Source organism: Durio zibethinus, chromosome 16 (assembly GCF_047325235.1).
Source record: "Durio zibethinus cultivar Kanyao isolate XHJ-2024 chromosome 16, ASM4732523v1, whole genome shotgun sequence".
NCBI classification, from domain to species: Eukaryota; Viridiplantae; Streptophyta; class Magnoliopsida; order Malvales; family Malvaceae; genus Durio; species Durio zibethinus.
Window position 1 is genome coordinate 8,060,267 of NC_143177.1, and position 7,632 is coordinate 8,067,898.

Below are 7,632 nucleotides of genomic sequence, written 5' to 3' on the forward strand. Positions count from 1 at the left end.
TGTCCGGGTCAAAAAAAATTGAAAAGGCTCCTAATCAAAGGTTTGAAACTTTTTTCTTTTTTTGAAAAATGATCTCCCACAATTGAGGCTTTAAAACTTTTGAAAATAAAATGCTCCCCCATAACTTAGGTTTTGGAACTTTTGAAAAATAAAATGCTCCCCCACAACTAAGGCTTTGAAACTTTGAAAAATAAAATGCTCTCCCACAATTGAGGCTTTGTAACGTTTGGAAAATAAAATGACATCATTCTTACCTTTAGAAAAGCTCCTCCTTGATAAAGGCATTGAAACTTAAAAAATCTTACCTTAAATTGAGTTTTTGCATCTCATCCAATTCATCATTGATTGCCTTCCAATGTCTTTTCTCAAAATTATTTTCTTATCTAGTTTTTCCTTCTTGCTTTCCAAACATATGCAATAAATGCATGCAATGAATGAAAGATTCTCCACAATTCCCAAATTCAATTTCATGATTCAAACTTTAATTTTTCTCTCTTTCAAACATGCATGATGTATGGGATGAATCTGATGAACACAATGTCTGTATACAATGAATGCATGAGCCAAAGATTTTTCAAAATTCCATCCTAATTTCAAGCTTAAACTTTTATCTTTCTTTTCCTAACATGCAATGTGCAATAAGTGCAATGATATAAGCAACATGTAATGAATGTAGTGAATACAACATATGAATGCAATGAATGCAAAATTCTAACCCAATTTCAAACTTTAAACTTTTTTTTTCTTTTTCAAATATGCATGATGAATGACATGAATGAGTGCAATATTCTTAGCATGATACATTCATGTAATGAATACAATGTATACTATGCAATTTATTCATCATTTCAATTATGGTAAATCAGAGGGTTCTTAAAACTCTTGATTAACTTCTCACTCCTTTTAACTCATCAACACTTGTGGTTTTCAATATGAGCTATAATGCACCTTCAAGTAGTCTTATCCATTTTATCATCCAAATCCAAAGTTTTCTTCTTTTAATGGGATCGCAAGACTCTTCTTCATGTCTTTATTTTAGCTTCACATCAAGTTTTTCTTGAACTTCTTTGGAACTGGCTAACAAATGTATTAATTGATTTGTGACCCAAAATTTAGCTTCATCATTTGATCTCAACCTTTGGAATGTTTCTTTTTATTTGTAAGCCATAAAAGATTAACATCATTTTAAACTTCTTTCATCTTTCATATTTTATTTTCAATATGCCCCAGTCACTTCAAAATAATGCAAGGATATTTCATAACTTTATTCACTAATCATCATTTCAATTCAATGCCAAATATAATCCATCACATTTCTTTAATTCATCATAGGAAAAAATAAATGGTGAAGAACCAGAAAAATCAAAGAAATGGTATTCATTATAAGAACAAGTCTAGTAAATAATAAATAGGCAAAGAAATCATTTCAGGATGAATAATCAAGATAAATGCTGGGAAGGGTACGCAACATCTAAAATAATGAATATTCAAAATATTCTAGACAAATTAATTTTGAATTCTTTGTCAAAAGCTCATTCCATTAATATTCTTTATCTTTCTTCAATTCAAGCATTATCCCTATTTCGTGGGGATCCTTATCAAAGCTATTTTTCCAAGTTTTCTTTTTGTTACTTAAATCACCCTTTTGGGTTTTCAGTTTAGTTTTTCTTTCTTTCTTTTTTTTTTTGCTTTTTTTTTACCTTTTTTTTTGCATATCTCTTTCACATATTTTCCTTCTCATTTCCCATTTTCCTTTAATCCATCAATGACATTTCGATCAAAATTTCCAACATTTTCATTACAAATTTATCTTAGTTCAATTCATGATTATCCACTTCAAGCATTCATATTTGATCAAAATGGACTTTTAAAGGATGTAATGTAGGCTAAGGTGAGAGGTTATAAAATAAATGGATAAAGTAGGACCAAAATCAATTTGAACAATTATAAACCAAATGATCACTTATTATCATATGCAGCAGCTTGGCTTTTTGTCCCATTCTTCATCAATTCTCTTTTTTTCTTTTTTCTTTATTTTTTTCACATTTTTTTAATTTGTACTTTCATCTTTTTTCAGGAAAGATCTGAGCACTAAAGAGGTTTTTTTTTCCCCTAAAATCATTAGGGACCTTCATTTTCCTTTTTCTTTGTTTTCACTTTATGATCAAGTCTTTTTCAAACTTTACCCCTAATGTGGAGGGTGATCTTTGGTTAAGGTTTCTTCCAAAGAAAATTTAATAGGCTCAAAAGGGATAGTAAATGGAATATTTTACTCATTGTGTGAAAGGTAGAAAAAAAAATAGCCATTTCTAATTTCAAATATGAATACTCTTAATGAAGAACATTTATTGACTAAGAGCAAACTTATGAGTGAACCATCACAAAAAATCACATGCTCATCACTTTCATCTATGAATAAGCAAAATCCCATACTAGTTTCATTTCATGTAACCTATCCTCTTTTACTTCAATGATCTCAATAGATTAAAAGCATCAACTTATCAATTCCATCAATATGAATGATACTTTAAAATTGAATCTTGAATTTTTGTCATAATTGCCTGAACATTCATTATATAGAACATGGGAGTAAGTGAAATATGAAAAGCATGTATATAAAAGCAATGGAATAAATAAGGAAATATAATGAAAATGCATATGCCACTTTATTAAAATGATGAAAGATAAATAAAAGACTAACATAAAAGACTCTCGAATGTTCAAAACTTGCATTATTTCTTAAAGTTTAGACATTTATAAAAACTCCTTCAAAATTATGCCCTAGTGTGGTTAAGCAAAAGGTTTTTTATGATACATGTCCTTACTTTTTTTATCAAAATTCACCAATCCATTTTTTACCAAACTTTACACTTTATACTTTAATGCTATGCAATTTTTTGTAGAATGGCCAGTAATCCCAGGATGATAGTCACAAGTAGCATTAACACTATACCACTTGGGGTAGGGAGGTTTCATAAGTTTTGAATAAATTGGTGCAACCAAATAGTTCTCAATGAGTTGAGAGAGTAGCTCAATGTATGTTATAAGAATCGGATCTATAAGAGTTCTTTCTATTTTCATTCGATTCTTAGGTTGAGTAACTTGTCGAGAGTTAGGTGACTATATGATTGGTTAATGAGTATAAAGACCTAGAGAGACATTATTGATGGTTGTATAAGAAGGTTGATATATCTGTTAAAAATAATATGGGGTGAAATCTCAAACTTATTGCCCCTCATGAATTATAGCTTGAGCATCACCTTTTTTTTTTTTTAGAACAACCTCTTTCTTTGCATCACCACCTTTAAGCTTTCTATTCTTGATGGCATTTTTAATGATCTCTTCAGAAATTATCATATCATTGAAATTTTAGTGGCATTTCCAATTATCATTTCATAATAAAGAACGTTAAAAGTATTGACAAACAAGATTATGGTTTCCTTTTCAATGAGTAGTGATTGAACTTGGGCAGCAATATCTTTTCATCTCTGGGCATATTCTTTGAAACTTTCAATATCATTCTTTTCCATGCTTTGTAGAAACATGCAATTTGGTGCTAGATCAATAATGTGTTTGTATTGTGCAATGAAAGCCCTTGTAAGTTTTCTCCATCCATGAATGTGAGATCTATCCAGTTGCATATACCATTTAGCAACTGAACTAGTAAGATTGTCTTGGAAAACATAGATAAGCAACTTTTAATTATGAGTGTATACAACCATCTTATGATAATACATCATAATATGTGTAATAAGGCATTTGGTCTTATCATACTTTTTGAACTCAGGCACTTTAAACTTCTGTGGAATCATGACATTAGGAACCAGACATAATCCAGTAGCATCCATTGACCCATAAAAATATATTCCTTCAATGGCTCTAAATCTCTCTTCTATGAGATCTATCTTTTGAGAACCAAAGCTTTTCTTTAGTTATAACAAAGCCTATGTTAAGCTTTTCTTATTCCTTGAGATTATCAAAATTTAAAACTTGTGTAGGATCAAATGTCTTGATGTCAAGAATAGGAAAAATGCGAGCATGAGCAACAGTGGTTGGCATATCAGTCTAGATATAAAGATAACTTATATTGAATGGCATTTGGTGTTGGGCCTTTGAGATGCATGTGCTAAATATGGGTCAAGGCCAAGAGGGTATAGTGGATCAGTCTCATTTTGTATCACTACTTTTTCTACCACTTTTTTCCCCTTGCTCATGTTTTTCAATAATTCAGTAATAGTTTCCAACTGCCCTTTCAGTTTTTCTTGTGCTTTTTTCTAGCTTTGGAGATAAAAAGTATTTTTTTCTTCCATGATCCTTACTTGACATGTAGTGTTGTAGTGCCTCAAATTGTTTGAAGATTGAGCTATCCTTGAATCTTGATTTTTCATAATTTTTAAGAATTAGGATGACTTATTATCATAAACTTTTAAAAGATGTTTATGTATAAATGAATGCATGAATGCAATAAGGAGGATTTACTACATAACAATTGTTAACAAAAAGAATCTTTATTGAATTGAAAGTTATTTCTAACCAAATCCAATATTACATCCATGAAAAGTCTAAAATTTATTGTGAAAAAAATCCCCAATTTGTTGATATTAGCCTTGCACTTCATTAAGGAAAGCTAGTAGCTCTTGGCCATGTGCTCTCACTGGTGGCACATTTGTCTTCCATTCTTTGACTTTGCCATGTCCTTGGCTTTATAAGTAGCCATAGTGATTTGATCAAGCAGACACTCTAACTGGTTATGCTTTCTCACATATGCCTCCTTTGTTTGCCCAGATTTTTCACTAACAAACTCATTGGTATTTCAATTTTGACCACTACTCCACTAAGCATTTGGATGTCTTTTTGTGCTTCAGTAAGTGTTTCCTCTTTTTCTTGCATCCTTGCTGGCAATTGTCTATTTTTCTTCAAAAGTTGGGCTAACTCACGATTGGTGGATGATTGTGTGAAGTTTGGACTAGAAAAAAGACTTTTCCATTCATCCTTTTCTTGTTTGAGTGCTAGAACCTTTTTGTCCTTTCTTTCCTCTAACTCCTTTTTCAATCTTTTGTTTTTAAGTTTTTTTTTTTTTTTTAGCTTGGAGCTTTCTTTTAGCAATTTCCACTACCAATAAGGGATCAAGAGGTAGTGATTTCATTAGATCATTTGGAGTTATTTCTTCAGGGAATGTCATGTCTTTACCTCACCTAATGTGCCATGCAATGTACTTAGAGGTAACTTTATTTGAGCATCTCCTCCTATCTTTCTTATTAGGCAATTTTCAAGCTTGCAAGGCTTTGGCTATCTTTATGGAGGCATCAATTTCAACATATGAGAACTCTATTTGACTAAGTTCAAAAATGGTTGGGATAAACTATTCGTAGCCATATTGTCTTTGCACCATGATGAGAGAATAACTCACTGCACCCAAAGGCCTAATAGAGGAACCCAAAGCTTATCTTCACAACCATACAACATTTGTCCATAAGGCATCCTAAGAGCTCTCCATATCACATCTTGCCTAGTGAGTTTGCATAGAAATAAGATCCATGCTTCCTTGGATTTTATGCAAGCCATTCATTTTTCATAAAATTCCTTAATGGAAGTGCTTGTAGTGAAATATGACTTAAGAAATTTACCAACATTAGTTTCGATTTGATTTTTCATTCAAATGGTTAACAATTGAGCACACCTAGTAAAATGACCCTCTCTATTTTGGCTATAATGATTTAAAGATCTAATAGTCTCAACCAAAATTACAAGAATAGGGTTGATTTGGTAACCAAGTTGATCAAAGAAATCCATCACTACAACATCAATATAACTAATTACTTTTGGAAATACCATTATCCCATATAAAGCCAATGCCATCAAATCATTCTTCATTCAGTGCTAAAATATTTGTATATAAAGTCACCAACAATGGACTAAAGAATACCAATCTTTTTATTTTTCCAATATACCTTATCAGGATTAGGGAGATCCAAGCAAAGGAGAGTTGAATGTTCTTCAATAGTTGGCACCATGTCAACCTCATTGAACACAAAGAAGCAATTTGAGGGTCCCAAAACTTAACCATGGCCCTAATAGGCTAATTATCAATAAAGACTAAAAGAAGTAATGCAAGGTCCCTAAATTTCTTTTGGAAAGTCTCCTTAGCAGTGACATCCTATTGGTTCCAAATACTAACCAAATCACTAAAATCAATTCATTTGATATTGAGATAGATTTTGGCAGGCAAAGTAGTTACATAATTGGCTGGCAAACAATCACCTTTTTTAAGCTAAGCTTCCTCAAAGTTCATTCTCAAGCATGTAGGGAACTTTAATAGGCTCTCCATGAATGTAATTAAGATTCTTTTTATTTAGATTGTTTTATGGTAACCACTCCTTATGTAAATCTAATGATGTATGCATACACAATAAAATAGAGAAAAAAAGGTTAGTTAACATAATATAATATATAAAAGGAATAACAAAATATAAAAGGTTAGTATGCAAAAATATATGCAAGGAATAACATAAATTTACAAGAATAATAATTGTCCCATCATGTGTCATATTTAGGTTTTTTTTAATTAAAGAAAGGGTAGGGCTCTAGCCTAGGTTTGTATCCTTAAGGTTCATGTATAGGTTGGGTTCAAAAACTTGATTATCTAAAGGCTCCCAAATTGTTTCCTACATCATCATTCATTATAAACTAATAAAGCATCACAATCCTCGTCCACCATTATAGGCTCAAATGGAAAAGGTTCAATTTGAGTGGGAATTTTCACTAGCTCACATGGAGGTTATCACCTATAGGTACTTCCTCTCTCTTAATAAAGGATAAAGCCCAGGTATAGAGGTTATGTATGAATGCAAGTGTGGTGTGTATAAAGGGACATGCAGAATAATCAAATAAATAGGTGTGAATAAAAAATAATATTTGCAAAACAAACAAATAAGAAATCATAAACAAATAGGTTAGTCCACATGAAAGTCATAAATAAAAACTATCAAAGTAAAGCTTAAGATAATACATAACTAACTAATGGCTTGACTATTTAAAGTCCCTAGTGGAGTTGCCAAACTATCATAACCTCTAGATTGGGAAACTTACCCATTAGACACAAAAACTATGAAGTCACCACCAATCTTTTTTATCTAGGTGTGATTGGCCATCTATGTGAATCTATCCTTTCTAAGGTTGTCCTAAGTGTAAACTAAGGGTCCCTAAAAAGAATAAGTTCTAGTCTACATTATCAGAACTAAGGTACGAGATTTGGTTAGTGCAAGGAAAGTATTAGCACCCCTTTTATGCCCAAAATTGGTACCAAATTAATTATGCATTATCTTGCCTAAGCCTTAATCAAAGATGGTTTATCATGTAAGTCAAAATCATTCCCCTCCTTTTATTTACTTACAAAACATGGTGGTATAAAAATTTTATCAAAATATTAAATCATACCATACAAAAATTATCATGCAAATATATTATAAATCATACCAAATATCATGTAATAATATCATATCTAGATTAGGCTAAAATATTCATGCAAGAATGTCATGCAAATATATTAATTATTCTGCAATAAGAACAATCATGTAAATATATAATATTATGCAAATATATTAATTATCATGCAAAACATAAAATGCCATG